Source organism: Bubalus bubalis, chromosome 6 (genome assembly GCF_019923935.1).
Source record: "Bubalus bubalis isolate 160015118507 breed Murrah chromosome 6, NDDB_SH_1, whole genome shotgun sequence".
NCBI classification, from domain to species: Eukaryota; Metazoa; Chordata; class Mammalia; order Artiodactyla; family Bovidae; genus Bubalus; species Bubalus bubalis.
Window position 1 is genome coordinate 8765954 of NC_059162.1, and position 20370 is coordinate 8786323.

A 20370-nucleotide genomic window follows, 5' to 3' on the forward strand; every position below is an offset into this window, starting at 1 on the left:
GTTTTCATTCCAATCCTAAAGAAAGGCAATGCCAAAGAATGTTCAAACTACCACACAATTGCACTCAATTCACATGCAAGCAAGGTCATGCTCATAATCCTCCAAGCTAGAATTCAACAGTACATGAACCAAGAGCTTACAGATGTACGAGCTGGATTTAAAAAAGGCAGAGATCAAATTGCCAACATCCATTGCATCATAGAAAAAAGCAAGAGAATTCCAGAAAACATCTGCTTCACTGACTTTGCTAAAGCGTTTGACTGTGTGTATCACAACCAATTGTGGAAAATTTTTAAAGAGATGGGACTATTGGACCATGTTACCTGCCTCCTGAGAAATCTGTATGCAGGTTAAAAAGCAACAGTTAAAACTGGACATGGAACAGCAGACTGGTTCAAAATTGGTACAAGAGTAAGTCAAGGCTGTATATATCACCCCTGTTTATTTAACTTATATGCAGAGTACATCATGCAAAATGCTGGGCTGAATGAAGCACAAGCTGGAATCAAGATTGTCAGAGAAATATCAATAACCTCAGATATGCAGATGATACCACCTTTATGGCAGAAAGCGCAGAGGAACTAAAGAGCCTCTTGATGAGGGTGAAAGGGGAGAGTGAAAAAGCTGGCTTAAAACTCAACATTCAAAAAACAAAGATCATGGCATCAGGTCCCATCACTTCATGGCAAATAGATGGGGGAAATAATGGAAACAGTGACACACTTTATTTTCTTGGGCTTCAAATCACTGCAAATGGTGACTGTAGACATGAAATTAAAAGACGCTTGCTCCTTGGAAGAAAGCTATGACAAATGTAGACAGAGTATTAAAAAGCAGAGACTTCACTTTGCTGACAAAGGTCCATAGAGTCAAAGCTTTGGTTTTCCCAGTAGTCATGTATGGATGTGAGAATTGGATCATAAAGAAGGCTGAGCACCAAAAAATGGATGCTTTTGAACTATGGTGTTGGAGAAGACTCTTGAGAGTCCCTTGGACAGCAAGGAGTCAAACCAGTTAGTCTTGAAGGAAATAAATCCTGAATATTCATTGGAAGAACTGGTGCTGAAGCTGAAGCTCCTAAACTTTGGCCACCTTTTTCGAAGAACTGACTTATTGGAAAAGACCCTGATGCTGGAAAAGATAGAAGGCAGGAGCAGATGGGGACAACTGAGAATGAGATGGTTGGATGGCATCACCAATTCGATGGATCTAGGTTTGAGCAAATTCCAGGAGAGGGTGAAGGAGAGGGAAGCCTGGTGTGCTGCAGTCCATGAGTTCACAAAGAGTTGGACATAACTTAGGGACTGAACAACAAGAAGGTGAAGAACTTATATAAGGAATAATGAGGACCAAAATGTCCACTTGATTTGGCCACTTAGATGTCATTGGCCGCAGCAGGAGATGTCTCATTGTCACACCTTCCTCTCCTTGCTTCTAAGCACTGGATCACTGCAGGAGTAATCTTCCCAAAGTCTAACCCCTTGCAGAGTGGGGGTTCTCTGGTTTTGGTTGGCATGGACGTGCAACTCAAACTAATTTCAGCAACACCTTGGGGATAACTGAGGCAGCTATGCTTGTTTCTATTGTTGAGAGCCTTGTGATATGAGACCCAGAGCTCTCCTCCCGATTTTGGGATTCCAGGATGGAGAACAACCCACCTACTAACTAGAATGTTATTGGTTGAGGAGACAAGAGTAATGCCATGCGTTCAAGGCTTGGTGTTTCTGAGACGGCTTTTCCTTAGAGGCAGGAACACTGTAGGGCATTTCCAAAGAATGTGTATTGTTCGAGTTGATTCTCCTTTAACGACGCTTGTGCTTGGATATTAGGGCCCAGGAATCCTGACTGAGGTATATGCTGCTCCTCCATTCTCCTTTCAGATTGCCTTTAAAATAACCAAAATATTAAGGCTGGAGGAGAAGCATTTTATTCTAACCTTTCCTAACTCAACCACATGAATTGATCAAATTTATGTCCATCACCTGAAGACCCTAAAGAAAAGAAAGTGTTTAATTTGAGGGGGCACTAATGCAAATGGGGTATATTGTAGCTGTGGTTGTTGGGGATTTCTCCTTAAGGATAGATGGGGTTGGCAGGCCTGTCATGATGGTTACCCTTCTTGGAAAGTGGGTTGACAGCGTCTTGGGTTCCCTCTTCAGGGACTTATTGAGAAGGAGCCAAGCGGCCAAATCACCCTTAATGTGTTATCAGTACAGACAGGATGTGGATAACTTCAGTCCTGACCCAAGACTAAATCTTAGGCATCTTACGGTGTTTTCTTCTTGGATGCAAATCTGTTGATAACACGCACTCCCAATTTTCTCCCCTTTCAGGTGTCAGTTATTTTTTAGTGGCTAGAACATGAAGCACCAAGTTCTTAGGCCTTGGGGAAATTAGGAGATGAGGAGGAAGGAGAGGAAGAGGAAGGACAAAACAGAGAGGAAGGGGGAGGGAAAGAAAGAAGTTTCCTAGGATGTTTATTTCTCTTTAAACTAGATTTATTTGGCCCTGAGTCGGGAAGCGTTGGTATTCCCTCTGCAGGCTCTCTTCCTCTATTTCTTCGCATTTCCTCAACCACTTATTGTCTGTTCCCTGTTCTTTCCTGCCTTGTCTCTTCTCCTCATTCTCTTCACCTTCCTTGCCTCGTCTCGCCATTCTCTATCTCCAAACATAGATGTCCCTGCCCCTCATTGCTCTCAGCTGCCCTTCCTCTGCCTGCAGAGGATGACAGGGAACTTGAATCTGTTTCTCCTGTTGTTGGTGCTTCCCTGTGTGTGACTCACCTCTGTGCCAGGGTGTACAGATAAGAGGTGGAGAGATAAGGATAGTTTGTCTGTTCCTACCTTCCTTTATGAATTCATTCCAGCAATATCTACTGAACATCATGCTAGTTCTTGGGTTACATGTGGGGGTGCAGTGGTAGAGAAAACAGATGCGCTCCATTCTAGAAATGTTGTGTTGGAGCCCACAGGCTATTTCTAGGCAAGGTGATAAGTGCTCAGATGAGGACAGGCAAAGGAACTGTGGGAGAACAAAGCACTCACAAGTCCAGAAAAGAATGCTAGGGAGTACGTCTCTGAGAAGGTGACTTGACTTTGATTGTGATCCCTTTCACCCTAGAGGGACCAGAGAACTCTGAGGTGGGAAAGTTTTCACTTGTCATTGTTTTTATTGTGCCCCATACCTGTTATCTGAATGTTTTAAAGTCCAAGCTCTGGAACTAAATGTATTTAGTCCAGATCTTTGCTGTTGTTCTGTCACTATGTCATGTCCGACTCTTTGTCACTGGATGGACTGCAGCACGCCAGGCTTCCCTGTCTTCTCGATCTCCCGAAGTTTGCTCAAACTCATGTGCACTGAGTCAGTGATGCCATCCAACCATCTCATCCTCTGCTACCCTCTTCTCCTATAACCTCCAATCTTTCCCAGAATCAGAGTCTTTTCCAGTGAGTCGGCTCTTTGCAACAGGTGCCCAAAGTATTGGAGTTTTAGCATCAGTCCTTCCAATGAATATTCAGGGTTGATTTCCTTTAGGATGGACGGGTTTAATCTTGCAGCCCAAGGAACTCTCAAGAGTCTTCTCCAGCACTGTAGTTCAAAAGTATCAGTACTTCTGTACTCAGCCTCTTTATGCTCCACCTCTTATTCTATATATGACTCCTGGAAAAACCATAGCTTTGACTGTATGCACACTTGTTGATGACAGAGGACGACAGAAAATGAGATGGTTGGATGGCATCACATACTTAATGGACCTGAGTTTGAGCAAACCCTGGGAGATGGTGAAGGACAGGGAAGACTGGCTTGCTGCAGTCCATGGGATTGCAAAGAGTCAGACAGGACTGAGCAATTGAACAACAACAGCTCTTGTTGGCAAAGTGACATCTCTGCTTTTAAATAAGATGTCAAGGTTTTTCCTAGCTTTCCTTCCAAGGAGCAAGTGTCTTTTAATTTCACACCTGCAGTCACCATCTGCAGTGATTTTGGAGCCCAAGAAAATACATTCTCTCACTGTTTCCACTTCTTCATCTTCTAATTCCCATGAAGTAATGGGACAGGATGCCATGATCTTAATTTTTTGAATGTTGAGTTTTAAGCCAGCTTTTTAAATATCCTCCTTCAGCCTCATCAAGAGGCTCTTTAGTTCTTCTTCACTTTTTGCCATTAGAGTGATATCATCTGCATATCTGAGGTTGTTGATATTTCTCTTCTAATTTTGATTCCAGCTTATGTTTCATCCTGTCTGGCATTTACAATGATATACTCTGATTGAAGTTAAATAAGCAGAGTGATGATATACAGTCTTGTCCTACACCTTTCCTAATTTTCAACCAGTCAGTTTTTCCATGTCTAGTTCTAACTGTTGCTTCTTGATCTGCATGCAGGTTTCTCAGGAGTCAGGTAAGATGGTCTGGTATTAACATCTCTTTAAGAATTTTCCGCAGTTTGTTGTGATACACACATTCAAAGGCTTTTGAATAGTCAATGAAGCAGAAATTGATGCTTTTCTGGAACTCTCTTGCTTTTTCTATCATCCACCAGGTGTTCGCAATTTGATCTCTGGCTCCTTTCCCTTTTCTAAACCCAAGTTGTATACCTGGAAGTTCTTGGTTCACGTACTGCTGAATCCTGCTGCTGCTGCTGCTGCTGCTAAGTCGCTTCAGTCATGTCCGACTCTTTGCAACCCCATAGACAGCAGCCCACCAGGCTCCCTCATCCCTGGGATTCTCCAGGCAAGAACACTGGAGTGGGTTGCCATTTCCTTCTCCAATGCATGAAAGTGAAAAGTGAAAGTGAAGACGCTCAGTCGTGCCTGACTCTTAGCGACCCCGTGGACTGCAGCCTACCAGGCTCCTCTGTCCAAGGAATCCTAGCTTGAAGCATTTACAGCATAACTTTGCTAGCATGTGAAATGAGCACAATTGTATGATAGATTGAACATTCTTTGGCATTGCCCTTTTTTACGATGAAGCCTATACTGTCTCCAAACATCTCACTTTAGATCTGAAGATGTAAATAGGTTGAAAGTGAATAAAAGTGAGGAGAGGGGAAAAAGATAACCTATGAAAATGACAATAAAAAGAAAGCAGGGAGGTATACTAATATCAACAAAGAGAATGGAAATTTGCAAGAGACAAAGGACACTATATATTAGCAATGGTTCAAAATAACAAGAAGATCCAGCATTTGCAAACATTCGTGCAACTAACAACAGACCATTAAAATATATAAAGCAAGGATGGACATAAGTGAAAGAAGAGATTGTTCTACAATAAGCCTGTAACCCCAAGGGAAAGGGGTGGGAGACTTAGTTGCCAAAATAGAACAGCTCCTGCATTCTCCTTCTAAAGGGTGAAGGAGCTTTCCCTTATCTTTCTCTCCTTCTATGAGCTTCTTGGAATGAAGAGTTCCCTGCCAAGTTGGAATCTTTTCTTGTTTTGTTCTCTAGGGTTGCTTCTGTGTCCTTTAGGAGGAAAGCTTAGTGGTGCCTCTGCCCAAATACTTTGTCCAATAGAGATAAGGACTTTGGTTTTCTCAGGGCTAGATTAGGCTCAGCACAGTCATAAACTTACAACTTACATAAAAGTCATCTACTTCCATGGGAAACAATGTAAAGTTACCAAATTTAAAAAATTCCCAGTTAAAGACTAAGAAGCTGAAATCGAACATCTGTTATCCATAGAATTTTACATGAAAGACATTAAAAAAATTTTTTTTTATTGGGGTATAGTTGATTTACAATATTGTGTTAGTTTCAGGTGTATAGCAAAGTGGAAAGATACATTTTAACAATAACAAAATAGAAAGGCCTTAACCACAGAATAAATATAGTTCTTTAGCATGAATATATCTAGTTACTGGGAAAAAAATTTTGTATTATGTATGCCAACCACTGGAAGTATCATTACCTGCCACAATCTTTAGATGACGCTCTGTGAATATTTGATTCAGTACAACCCCCCTCCCACTCATAATCTAAATAGTTGATATTATTCATATTATTCATCTCACACGCTAGTAAAGTAATGCTCAAAATTCTCCAAGCCAGGCTTCAGCAATATGTGAACCGTGAACTTCCATATGTTCAAGCTGGTTTTAGAAAAGGCAGAGGAACCAGAGATCAAATTGCCAACATCTGCTGGATCATGGAAAAAGCAAGAGAGTTCCAGAAAAACATCTATTTCTGCTTTATTGACTATGCCAAAGCCTTTGACTGTGTGGATCACAATAAACTGTGGAAAATTCTGAAAGAGATGGGAATACCAGACCACCTGATCTGCCTCTTGAGAAACCTGTATGCAGGTCAGGAAGTAACAGCTAGAACTGGACATGCAACAACAGACTGGTCCAAATAGGAAAAGGAGTACGTCAAGGCTGTATATTTTCACCCTGATTATTTAATTTCTATGCAGAGAACATCAGGGGAAACGCTGGGCTGGAAGAAGCACAAGCTGGAATCTAGATTGCCGGGAGAAATCTCAATAACCTCAGATATGCAGATGACACCACCCTTATGGCAGAAGGTGAAGAGAAACTAAAAAGCCTCTTGATGGAGGTGAAAGAGGAGAGTGAAAAAGTTGCCTTAAAGCTCAACATTCAGAAAACGAAGATCATGGCATCTGGTCCTATCACTTCATGGGAAATAGATGGGGAAACAGTGGAAACAGTGTCAGACTTTATTTTTTTGGGCTCCAAAATCACTGCAGATGGTGCCTGCAGCCATGAAATTAAAAGACGCTTACTCCTTGGAAGAAAAGTTATGACCAACCTAGATAGCATATTGAAAAGCAGAGACATTACTTTGCCAACAAAGGTTCATCTACTCAAGGCTGTGGTTTTTCCTGTGGTCATGTATGGATGTGAGTGTTGGACTGTGAAGAAAGCTGAGCACCGAAGAATTGATGCTATTGAACTGTGGTGTTGGAGAAGACTCTTGAGAGTCCCTTGGACTGTGGGGAGATCCAACCAGTCCATTCTGAAGGAGATAAGACCTGGGATTTCTTTGGAAGGAATGATGCTAAAGCTGAAACTCCAGTACTTTGGCCATGTCATGCGAAGAGTTGACTCATTGGAAAATACCCTGATGCTGGGAGGGATTGGGGGCAGGAGGAGAAGGGGACGACAGAGGATGAGATGGCTGGATGGCATCACCGACTTGATGGACGTGAGTCTGGGTGAACTCCAGGAGTTGGTGATGGACAGGGAGGCCTGGCATGCTGCGATTCATGGGGTTGCAAAGAGTCGGACACGACTGAGCGATTGAACTGAACTGAACTGAACTGATACACTGGAGTCAATGATTTCTTTCAGAAAAAATATTTACCTCACTTTCCCAGTGACAGAATCAACCACTTCCTCCAATGTATTTTCATAATTTTGAGGCAAGTCTTTATTATACAATTGATAACATTGCATTCAAATATTTATTTTTCTCTTATAGGATTTCTCAGTAAAAGTTGATAATTTCCCATGTCTGATAACCTAGTATTTTCTATTTTGAGAATGTCAAGGATGAATTACTCAATATATCCAGATTAATTACCTAAGAAAAGACATCCTCTGATATCTGGAAGTAAGAATATTTAACAACTGCAATAATAGACTATAGGCAGCTCTAAAACCTGAGTCTGCAACCAGGATGTTGTGACTACGAAGCAAGTTTTCAGTACCCCATTGTTGTTTTTCAGTTGCTAAGTCGTGTCTGACTCTGCGACCCCATGGACTGCTGCAAGCCAAGCTTCCCTGTCCCTCACTATCTCCTGGAATTTGCTCAAACTCATGTCCATTGGGTTGGTGATGCTATCCAACCATCTTATTCTCTGCTGCCCTCTTCTCCTTTTGCCCTCAATCTTTCCCAGCAGCAGGGTCTTTTCCAATGTGTTGACTGTTTTCATCAGGTGGCCAAAATATTGGAGCTTCAGCTTCAGCATCAGTCCTCCCAATGAATATTCCAGGTTGATATTCTTTAGGATTGACTGGTTTGATGTCCTTGCAATCCAAGGGACTCTCAAGAGTCTTCTCTAGAACCACAATTTGAAAGCATCAATTCTTTGGCTCTCAGCCTTCTTTATATACAAACTTACAGTATTCCAGTACACTGTGATATTCTGTAAATTGAAATGCTAGTGTACTTACTGGGATAAAATCAGAATGGGCTTTTAAATGAGGAACAGATATGGTGACTTTTTAAAAAAGGAATGAGTTTTATTCACTTTGAAATTTTAATGCAAAGTGTTCTTTGAGATATATATTGATATATAAATTCAGATTTCACATTTTTTAAAGACACGAATACAGGTTATTTTACCCCAAATATTAGCATTTTGGTTATTAAGCACATTTTATTTCAGAACGTCAGCACATGCCCAACCTGTACTGCCGTCAGAACCCCTCCTCCCCAGGCTGAGCTTAACGGGCTGCTGAAGATCTCATCCAGTAGTCATGAACCCTTTTGGTAGAGATCCCTGAATATACATTTGGTCACTTATTCTAAATACTCCCGTGTTAGAAACAGTATTCAGCAGAGGATAATGCCATGTGTTGATGCCCAAAGATTGAACATCTGGAAGATGACTCATCCAAATGTATTGCTTTATTTTCCCAAATTTTGCTAGTCAAATTGTAGAAGTTTGATATATCATGTAGGAACAATATATATCCCTCCCAAAATACATCATGCTTGGATGTGTGTGTGTGTGCGCCTTGATTGAAGATGATTTATGAAGAAAAATTTCCACAGCATTTGCCTATTGAAGACCCAGAATTTGTTATTGCTTTCATTTCTGCTTGCAAAACAGACCAGTTTTTCTCCCAGACCCTCTCCTTTGTAATACAGAACCAAGACAGCTGACACGAGGCACTGACATTGTTTCCCTGAGGTCTTCCTTTAACGCCCTGGTACAGTCTGTACATCACACACCTCCTGAGACACCGCAGGCAAAACATTTAGCATTTCCTCTAAAACAGAACACAGAATGCCATCCTTCCAACCTCGAAGATTAGTTTCCTCATCAGACATAAACATACCACCACACCAGGGCCCCGTATTTTATGGAGTCATTTCCTGAGGCTGGAAAAAGGATGGTGTGGACTTGTGCCCTGCCTGGTAAAGGCTTCAGCCTGAAACTGACCCTTTCTGCTCACATTTCTTGGCTAGGACAAGTCCCATTGCCCACCTAACTTCATAGAGGAGAGGTGCAGTCTTTCCTGGGCCTCCAAAAAGAAGGGAATTAATCACAGTGAACACCCAAATGAGTACCTGAGAAATTGCCTGATTAAGTGGTATTAGTGGTCATTTCCCTATGGCTGTAGCAAACAGCAGAGATGTATGGGAGACAGGTCAGTCCTCTCTCCATCTCTCTCTCCAACCCTGTCCTCTCTGAAAACAAATTCAGATGGCTGTGATGTAGTAGAGTGCACGGGTAAGTGTAAGTTATTAATAACATTCCAGGCCTTGGATAGATAGTGGTTTATATGTGTGTAAGGCATTTGCCTTCCTCTGCACTGAACAAGCTGGATGGTTTCTGCACCTTGGACATCAAAGAGATGTGGGGCTGGAGGCCCAGGAGTGAGAGGAAGCAGTGCCCTGAACATCAGCATCTGACCCCGAGAGCAGCCCCAGCAGCAGAGGTGATGGAAATGAAGTGTCATAGGGTCAGTTGTCAGTGCTCTGAATCCTTGACATCGATTCCTTTCGAGGAATTGGGCTGGCTTGGGTGTGGAATGGGGAAATTCAGTTGTCAGCAGGTGTAAAACATCCCCTAGGGATTACGGGCTTCAGTGTGGACAGAAATCTCCTAATAATGGGAAGAAATGAAAGCCAGAGAAATTTCAGTCTGATGAATGCCAGCTGAGCTGAGTAGAACTCCCAGGTTAGTGGACCCTAGAAAAACACCTGTTACATAAAAAGAGTTAACGATACATAATTGATAATTTCACTGTGGTTATATGTGAGAAATCCCTACTAGAAAAACACATATTTATCTAGGGAAAGGGCCTTCATGGATGTAACTTACTCTCAATTTGTTTTTAAAGAAAAAGCCTGTGTGAGTTTGTGTATGCACATAGAGAGAAGGCACACGTGCTAAAGCAAATTGGGTAAAACACAAACTATAGCTGAATCTAGGTAGAAGCTATCTGTGTCTGCACTAGTCTTATTTTTGCAATATTTTGCAAATTTTCAATTATTTTAGCCTCAAAATTACAACAGAATGACATGACAGTGTGGTACATGTCATAATTAGAGTGACAAAGTCCCTATTAGGCCAGGGGAGTATCCATCAGCTTTGCCTGGGGTGGGGGTGTCAGGGCAGGCTTCATGGAGAAGTTTCGGGAGAGACTGGAAGGATGACGACCTGACGGAGGTGTGTGAGGCCCTGGGGCATCTGACTGACGTGGGAGCAGAACAGGCTGCAGGGGAGAACCGTGAGGTCCCGTGCATCCCGAGAGTCTGTTACTGAAGGGAGCACTGTGTGTGCTCTGACCCCGCAGGGCTCGCCCTCCTCATGGTGAGTGTCACCTGTGTGACCAAGAGTGCTGCCTCCTGCCCCTCCAGGCAGTTACACAATCCTTCTCATTGCCGGGGCTGAGCCTCAGGAACCTTCAAGGGAAGAAAGCTTGAGGGCGGGGCTTGCAGCCCAAAGTGGGCTGGGCCCACATGCTTTATTCTCTCCACAGGCTTAGCACTTCACTCATGTCAGGACTCTCTGCAGAGGCAGTAGCTCTGAGACTCCACCTGGCAGGAACTCGTGGTTCCTGGGATCTGGGAGGAAGGAAGGAGGAAGCTCTCCGTGCTGTGAGGAAGCTCTCTGTGCTGACTCTGAGATAAGATCCGAGTGTGTGGGGCACCACAATGCCAGCTCAGGTCTGGTCTTGGTCTCAGGAACGGGGAGTTTCAGAGAAAGGAGCCTGTGGTCCCTTAAGGATTTGAGGGTTATTCCAGTAGGTTTGAGAATGCCCAGGAGGCCATCACTTCCCATTTGAGGTTTCCTTACTCACAAAGTTCAGGCAGCAAGGATGGGGAGATGAAAAATGATGGATCGGCCAATGATGTTGTGCATAATTTTCTTCTTAGGGGCCAGGGTCCAGATTCTGCCTCCTGCTGTTCCTCTTTCTGGCCGCCAGAGGGCGGGGTGCAGGTAGGTCACTCAGGAGCAGCAGTTTCATCAGTTCACCCAGGTGCACAGTGGAGCCGAGGGAATAGAGCTGGGCTGGATGCGGAGGTCCTGGCCCAGAGAGGAGTCGTGGAGATGCAGAGAAGTCAAACTTTGCAGCCAAATCGAGCTGTGGCCTGAGTATTGATTGCTGGTCTCTCTGGATGTTTGGTCTGAAGCTAAGGCCTGTCCTGGGGCTCCATCTGTGCCTCTGCATTTGGCTGAGAGGGCTCAGGGGAGTCATGGTGGTGAAGATTGTGGTTCCTTCTAGTGGCTCCTGCTCCTATGGCTTTGGCCTTGGGGTTCCCAGAAGGAGATGGTATTCAGGGCTGTGTCCAGGGAACAACCTAGTCTAGTCTTCATCCTCACAATTCCCTTCCTTGTAGCAGGCACTATGATAGTTTTCATTTTTAAACAGTTGAGCAAAAGAATGCAAGTGTTAAGCCTGTAGTAGATTGTGGTCAGGTATTCTTAGCTATGAGAATCCTGACCTCTGGGGCCTCACAGTCCAGTGATAAAATTGTAAAGTAGGAATGGGCTGGGAGCTGTTGGCCTGGAAAGCTGGTGTGAGTAGCATCTGAATATTAATGAGAATTATTCTCCCATCCTCTAGCAATGATCCCTTCTGTTGAGAAGTTCTGGGAGGGTGAAAAATGTGCTCCTTACCTGTCTTTCCTTCCCAGAAGCTGCAAGGAAATCAAAGAAAGTGGTAGTGAGGCAGATGGTGAGTAATAAACCAACCCAGTACCCTCTCCTTTCAGTTACTTTTTAGCTAAGCAGATCCCGATTATGGAGATCAGGAGGGCTGTGCTCCCCACTCCTGTCTGATCTGACTCCAGGGTCCAGCCAAGGAGATTTCCAATGGGAATTTTGAGGGTTTGGATCATGTTATGGGAGACATCTGTACATGTAGTGGGTTTTCCAAGGAGGTTGACAGATAGGGTTGGTAAAGAAACTACAAAATTCATATCAGAGAGTTTATTCTCCTTTAGGGCTAGCTAGGTCCAGGAAAAGAACTCTACACTTAGGGAATCTGAATCTCATAAAATTGGCAGTGACCATGCCTCTCCTTTGCTCTGAGTTGCAGAGGCCACATCCTGATGTAGACTTGAGATGTGGTTGGGCACTATTATCAGGCCTTGAGTGGTCAGAAGGAGGCTCTATCCAGAGGGAGATACCATCTCTGTCTTCTTGGATATTTGCTCTACAAAGTCTTTGAAAAGGTAGCTTTGAACAAAGGCAGTCAGTGTTTCTGCTCTTAGATGACCCATAGAGAATTGTCCTCTAATAAGCAGGTATGTGTGAGAGCCTTCAGGATACATTTCTGACTTCCCAGAGTCTTTCTGATTGTGAGGCCTAAGATGGACCCTGTGGTCTCAGAAAGGGGGTCTCTGGGCTCGTTCCCTCTGCAGATGGCCTGTATCACCTCCGCACTGAGAATGGTGTCATCTACCAGACCTTCTGTGACATGACCTCTGGGGGTTGTGGCTGGACCCTGGTGGCCAGCATCCATGAGAACTGCATGCTCAGGAAATGCACGGTGGGCGATTGCTGGTCCAGTCAGCAGGGCAACAGGGCTGACTACCCAGAGGGCAATGGCAACTGGGCTAATTACAACATGTTTGGGTCTGCAGAGGCCGCCATGAGCGATGACTACAAGGTGGGTGGCACTGAGTTTCCAGGTGGGAAAGGGTGGGAACAGGGTGTGGCTGGAGCAGAGCATGTGGAAGGGAGGGTGGGAGACGGGGATGTGGAGGTGGGGCTGGAGAAGGAAAAAGACAGAAGTCCATGTCTTGAATCACAGCTTCTTCCCACCAAGGCTGTTTGGGTGGTGGGGCCTCATCATCTTCTGGAAGGGTGGTAGTCTGAGCACTGCTGGGCACCTGGCCTCCTGGAGCCCTGAGCTCTCAGCTCAAGTGAGGACTGTGTGTGTGGGTCTTTGGCTGGTGGCACCTCCTGGGCTGGTCAGGCTGAGTGTGTGTCCCTCTGCAGAACCCTGGTTACTACAACATCCAGGCCCAGGACCTGGGCATCTGGCATGTGCCCAACAAGTCCCCCCTGCAGCACTGGAGGAACAGCTCCCTGCTGAGGTACCACACCAACACTGGCTTCTTCTGGAGACTGGGGCACAATCTATTTGGACTCTACCAGGCACATGGTGCTGCTGGCTGGGGGTGGGGGCACTTCTTTTGGTGAGCTGAGAGCCAGGAGTTTTGGGTGAGAATAAGTCTGGTCTGGGTCCCATATCCCTAGCAGGTGCTTGTTCTTGGCTCTTTATTCCAGCTCTGGGTCAAGTGAACTCACGGTCTACCTCTCTTGGGAGTTCTTAGCCAAGCAAGGGAAGAAGCATATGGCAGAAGAGAGAGGGACTCGAGGTTGTTGGACATCGTTATCATGGCGGGCGGGTGGGGAGGAATTAGTATTTTAAGGCTGATCTGAAAATGACACCTGAGGGCATTACATCTCCTGCTTGTCCTCACACAATCTGTATTTTGGTCTCTGTAGAAATACCCAGTGATACATGGAGCAGAGAAGTGCTGGACTGACAATGGCCCAGCCATTCCTGTTGACTATGACTTTGGTGATGCTGAGAAAACTGCATCTTACTACTCACCAGATGGTCAGTGTGAGTACTTCCTTCCCAAGCCCAGTCATCAGCTCTTCCCTGCTCTCTTAGGGTAAGTGTAACTAGCAACAGTTAATGATTGCTAGCATGTATTGAATACATACAATGTACCATGGTGTAATATAGGAACTTAACATGATTTTGTGTTATTTTATCATCATGAGAAAAGAATGAAGTTAGTATTACTCTTCTCCATTGCAGAGGATACAAGCTCAGTCTTCTTAACCAATACCCTGTATGACTCTTATAATAGTTAAGGAAAGAGGTAAGTTAAAGTTCAGAGGCAAAAACAAATAGCAAAGTGGTGTGAAAAATTTGTTTTTGTAATGATGAATAGAATAGAGAAGCTGAAGTTGACCAGTTCCATGAAGACCTACAAGACCTTCTATTACTAACACCAAAAAAGATGTACTTTTCATCATGGGCATTGGAATGCAACAGTAGGAAGTCAAGAGATAACTGGAGTAACAGGCAAGTTTGGCCTTGGAGTATTGAATGAAGCAGGGAAAAAGCTAACAGAGTTTTGCCAAAAGAACACACTGGTCATAGCAAACACCCTCTTCCAATGACACAGAACACAACTCTGCACATGGATATCACCAGTTTGTCAATACCCAAATCAGATTATGTTCTCTGCAGCCAAAGATGGAGAAGCTCTATACAGTCAGCAAAAAGAAGACCTAGAGCTGACTGTGGGTCAGATCATGAGCTCCTTATTTTAAACTTAAGGCTTAAATTGAAGAAAGTAGGGAAAAAACATCAAGACATTCAGGAATGATTTAAATAAAATTCCTTATGATTATACAGTGGAAGTTACAAATAGATTCAAGGGATTAGATCTAGCAGACAGAGTGCCTAAAGAACTATGGACAGATGCTCATAACATTGTACCAAAGGTGGTGACCAAAATCATCTCAAAGAAAAAAAATGCAAGAAGGCAAAATGGTCGTTTGAGGAGACCTTTCCTAAATCCAGCTTGTACATTTGGAAGTTCTCGGTTCATGTACTGATGAAGCCTAGCTTGAAGGATGTTAAGCATTACCTTGCTAGCATGTGAAATGAGTACAATCGTGCAGTAATTTGAATATTTTTGTTTAGAAAATAGAGTTTAGAAAATAGCTGAGAAAAAAAGAGAAGCGAAAGGCAAAGGAGAAAGGGAACAATATACCCAACTGAATGCAGAGGAACAAAGAATAGTAAGGAGAGATAAGAAAGCCTTCTTAAGGGAACAATGCAAAGAAATAGAGAAAACCAATAGAATGGAAAAGATTAGAGGTCTCTTCAAGGAAACATTTCATGCACAATAAAGGATGGAAACAACAAGGACCTAATAAAAAGAGAAGAGATTAAGAAGGGGTGGCAAGAATACATAGAAAAACTATATTAAAAAGGTCTTAGTGATCTGGAAAACCATGATGGTGTCATCACTCACCTGGAGGCAGAAATCATAGAGTGCAAAGTTAAGTAGGTCTTAGGAAGCATTACTATATAGAAAGCTAGTGGAGTTGCTAGAATTCCAGCTGAGCTGTTTGAAATCTTAAAAGATGATGCTGTTAAAATGCTGCACTCAATATGCCAGCAAATTTGAATATCTCAACATTGGCCATGGGACTGGAAATGGCCAATTTTCATTCCAATCTCAAAGAAAGGCAATGCCAAAAATATTCAAGTTACTGCCCAGTTGTGCTCATTTCACACACTAACAAGGTAATGCTCAAAATCCTTCAAGCTAGGCTTCAATAGTACTTGAACCAAGAACTTCCACGTATACAAACTAGATTTAGAAAAGGCAGAGGAACCAGAGATCAAACTGCCAACAGCCACTGCATCATAAAAAAAGTAATGCAATTCCAGAAAAACATCTACTTCTGCTTCATCGACTATGCTAAAGCCTTTGTGTGGATCACAGAAAACTGTGGAAAATATTTAAAGAGATGGGAACACCAAATCACCTTACCTGTCTCCTGAGAAACCTGTATGTATGTAGATCAAGAAGCGACAGTTAGAACCAGACATGGAACAACAGCCTGGTTCAAAATTGGGAAAGGAGTAGGTCAAGGCTATATATTGTCACCCTGCTTATTTAACTTTTATGTAGGGTGCATCATGTGAAATGCCAAGCTGGATGAATCAACAAGCTGAAATCAAGATTACCTGGAGAATTATCAACAACCTCAGTTATGTAGATGATACCACTTTAATGGCATAAAGTGAAGAGGAACTAAAGAACCTTTTGATGAAGGTGAAAGAGGAGAGTAAAAAAGCTGGCTTAAAGCTCAGCATTCAAAAAACTAAGATTATGGCATTCTGTGCTATTACTTCATGGGAAATAGAAGGAGAAAAAGTGGAAACAGTGACAGACTTTATTTTCTTGGGCTCCCGTATCACTGCAGACAGTGACTGCAGCCATGAAATTAAAAGACGCTTGCTCCTTGGAAGAAGGAAAGCTATGACAAACCTAGACAGTGTATTAAAAAGAAGAGACATCACTTTTCAGACAAAGATCTGTACAAGCAAAGCTCTAGTTTTTCCAGTAGTCATGTATGGTTGTGAGAGTTGGACCATAAAGAAGACTGAGTGCTAAAGAATTGATGCTTTTGCACTGTGGTGTTGGAGAAGACTCTTGAAAGTCCCTTGGGCAGCAAGGAGATCAAACCAATGAATCCTAAAGGAAATCAGCCCTGAATGTTCATTGGAAAGACTGGTGCTGAAGCTGAAGTTCCAACAATTTGGTCATTTGATGGGAAGAGCTGACTCATTGGAAAAAACTCTGATCTGGGGAAAGATTGAGAGCAAGAAGAGAAGGGGATGACAGAGGATGAGATGGTTGGATGGCACCATCTACTCAATGCATATGAGTTTGAGCAAACTCTGGGAGATGGCGAAGGACAGGGAAGCTTGGTGTGCTGCAGTCTATTGGGTTGCAAAGAGTCCGACGTGATTTAGTGACTGAACAACAAATGATGGATAGCTATTATTTTAAAGAAGCCACAGACTTAAGTTTTTGGTGGGAAAATGAGTCATTTTACGTTAACGTCATGGTAATTGGATGAGAAGTGTGCTAGCAGAAACAGATGGCCACTTCTGATAATTGCTTATTCTTGCTGGACCTCTGAAGGTCTTCTTGCTGATCTCTCAGTGTATTATTAATTTCACCTATGAGCTTTAGGCAGACAAGTGACTCTTGTGAACATGAGCCTTGGTCCTGTTACTCCAGATGGAGGGAAGGTCTCTTCCAGCGAAGTTCAGAGCCAGGATGTACTGGGTTTCATCCCTGCAGCTTGGAGTGCTAGGCTATAACCTGACCTATTGATTTAGGGAATCCCTGGGCTGGTCAAAAGGAAGCTGTTTTCAGTTCATCCTTTGAATCCTTGACCCTTTCTCTGCCTCTTCTTTTCCAGGAGAATTTGTTGCAGGATTTGTCCAGTTCAGGGTGTTTAACAATGAGAGTGCAGCCCATGCCCTGTGTACTGGGATGAGAGTCACTGGCTGTAACACTGAGCACGTGAGTTTTGGGAAGAATCATGGCTTGTGTGTGTGTGTGTGCTTGTGTGCACAACTCCTTATGGGGTATATTGGTGTATGTCTCTGTAGCTTGCATTTTTCTTCTTTTGCTGGCATTTTGTGGACATAATTTTAAAATTGTTACTATTATTTCTACTTGAAATGTAATCAATATGTAATATCATGTTAGTTTCAGGTGTGTACCATAATGATTTTATATTTTTATGTATTGTGAAATGATCATCAGAATAAGTCTAGTCAACATCTACTACCACACATAGCTACAAATTCTTTTTTCTTCTGAGGAAAACTTTTAACATCTACCCTTTTATAATTTTTCAATGTACACCATAATATTATGACTATAGGAAGCATACTGTATATTACATCCCCAGGAACTTAATTTATAAGTGATAGTTTGTACCTTTAACCATTAGACATAATTTACTTCATCAAAGTACAATTTATCTATATTCTCATGTATGATTAGTACTTTTATGTTGTGTTTAAGAAGTATTTTCATATATTGAGATCACAAAAATATTATCTAATATTCTTATTAACTTCAAGAATCTTTATGTTTTTGTTGTATCTTCCGTCTTGTAGAAGTGAGCAGCAGAGGTGTGCCAGCTGGAGAGTGTCTCTGAGGGACGTTTTGTGACTGGAGGGGCAGGAGGAAAAGGGAGTCAGAGCTCTAAGGACGAGCATGCTCACTCACAACGTTTCCTTCCACACCTGTCAGGCTGAGAAATGCGACCCTGAAGTCAAGGACATCTTTACTTCCCGCTGCAACGATCAGTTTGTCCATGCGTCAGTTAGAAAAAGGCAGCTGTGCCCTCACGACATGGCCCCTAGATTCCGATCTGGAGGATCATGTGTGTGTCGGTCCTGGGAGTGGGGTTGGGTGTGTGCCCCCCTACTGTGGATTCCATGAATCCTTATTCTGTTCATAAGTTCCCATTTGCATTTACCCCTGTATGTACTGACTCAAAAATACATGGGAGGGTACCTACAAAGTGCTGGGTATTGAAACTGTAAGCTGACAGAGTCATCTTAAGGAACTCAAGTGGTTAGGATTTGTAAACACACGATTGCAATCTCATGTGGTATCGCCTGAGATAGCAACATAAACAAAGGGCCCTGGGGACACAATGCAGGAGCTTCTATCTCTACTAACAACACACAGTTGATTCTGCAGGAAGGTGACATTTTTGGTGAATATCAAAAGATGTGTGTAGAGTTCAACAGGCAACAAGGGGCAAATAGTGTCCTTTGAGGATGAATGACTGACATGTTCAAAATCACTGGGATTTGATACCATGGTGTGTTGAGTGGGCAGTGAGCTGTTGTGTAAATTGTATCATGGTATGCACATGGTGTAGAATCAAGAGCTGAAAATACTTGCAGGAAGTAGGGCAAGGAGGGGCTTTTGCATTATGTTCAGGACATAGAGTTTATGTTATAGGTGATGGGACACATCAGAGGAGTTTGACCATATTAGTGACCTGATCACTTTGGTTTAGAAAGGAGGGGGAGACATGGATTCAAGAGCAGGAAAATAAGAGTCAATGAGACCATGAGGCAGGTGTAAAGGTGCAGATGTGAAATAGTGAGGACTTGAGCCAGGGTGTAGTTGATAGAGCTGAAAGAGTAAGGATGGGTGCATAGATGGTGGAATCAACAGTTCTTGGTGATTAAACAAATATGGGAGATGGCAAGTGATGAAGACCGAATAGACTTCAGGGTTTTGTTTTGGGTGACTGGATGTTATCAGTTAAGATGTGTGATGAGAGAGGAATAGATTCAAGGCCAGCAAGAGAGAATTAGTTTTGTTTTGCTCAAGTGGAGTTTTAGATCTAAAGATATGTGGGTGGAGACATCCATGTGACAGTTGGATATGGGGTTTCAAATGCAGAAAATAACTGGCTGCCCTCTGAAATTTAGGAGCATCATAACAATGTATGATTATGCTGGTGTTAGCAAAAGTCAGGGGAGAAGATGAGCCTCACTGGGAGAGTGAGAAGTGGACAGAGCTGTGAGGAATAGCATTTGGGGGATTGATTAAGGAAAAGAGTTGAGCTGAGGGGCCTGAGAATAAATGGGAAAGAAGGTAAAAAGGAATTTAGGAGAACATGATTTCAGAGTCCACTGGAGAGTTAGTTCTGTGCAGGGGAGGGGTCAAGGCCAAGTAGGAGAAGGACCAAAATTACAGGGGATTCGACCATTAAGAGCTCACTGGTGTGTCCACAGCCAACCCCTCGCTGTGTCTACTCCCTGCCCCCCAGCATTCTTCCTGCCCCCCAGGATTCTTCCCAGAGAGCAGTCCCTTGCAGTGTGGGGATTTCTCCTCCTTTGACTGGAATGGATATGGAGCTCACTGGGGTTACAGCTCCAGCCGGGAGATCACTGAGGCAGCTGTGCTCCTGTTCTACCGCTGAGAGCTGTGTGGTGTGAGACACAGAAGCCAGCTCCTAAGCCCAGACCCTCAGAGATGGAAAAATAGAATGTTAACAAGGAGGGGAGGGGAATAAATTATATCACTTTGTGCACTTTGTGGTTTTGAATTTCTTTGAGTCTGTTTACAAATTGGCCAGGACCTGAAGACCTGAAGGGATGTTTTGAAACAATAACTCTCATTCTGGTGAATATCTCTTTGAACATTCTGAGTTTGGAACACAGTTCAAATCACACCTCCAAGTTCTTGAACACAAGTTTGCCCATTTCTGGAGACCCTAGTATGAGGCTGATGGGCAGAGGAAAATGATTCTTATGAATTTTTTGTAACATACTGTTATTAGCTAATCACGTAAAGTCCTCAACATAAACATCTTAAAGAATAATAGATTACTTAGATTCAGTAGTAAAAGAGAGATTAAGGTCACAGCTGTCCATTTCCTTTATTCCTCCAGCTTTGACACTCAGGACAGTGTCTCTACAATGATTCTAGTACGTGTTGCAATGTGTGTGTGTTGGGGAGGGTTCTCACAATACCAAGACATTCACTGAAAAGTAGCCGGGAGTCCTCCAAGTCAACTCAATTTTGACCCAATCTACCGGGAGACAGTGCCAGATCCCCGTGTGAAAGGC

At 43.2% G+C, this 20370-nt stretch overlaps 1 pseudogene; it reads left to right on the forward strand.

The window, feature by feature from the left end:
- The first annotated feature begins 10852 nt into the window (after positions 1-10852).
- On the forward strand, positions 10853-19826 carry LOC102402167 (annotated as a pseudogene).
- Positions 19827-20370: the final 544 nt, after the last annotated feature.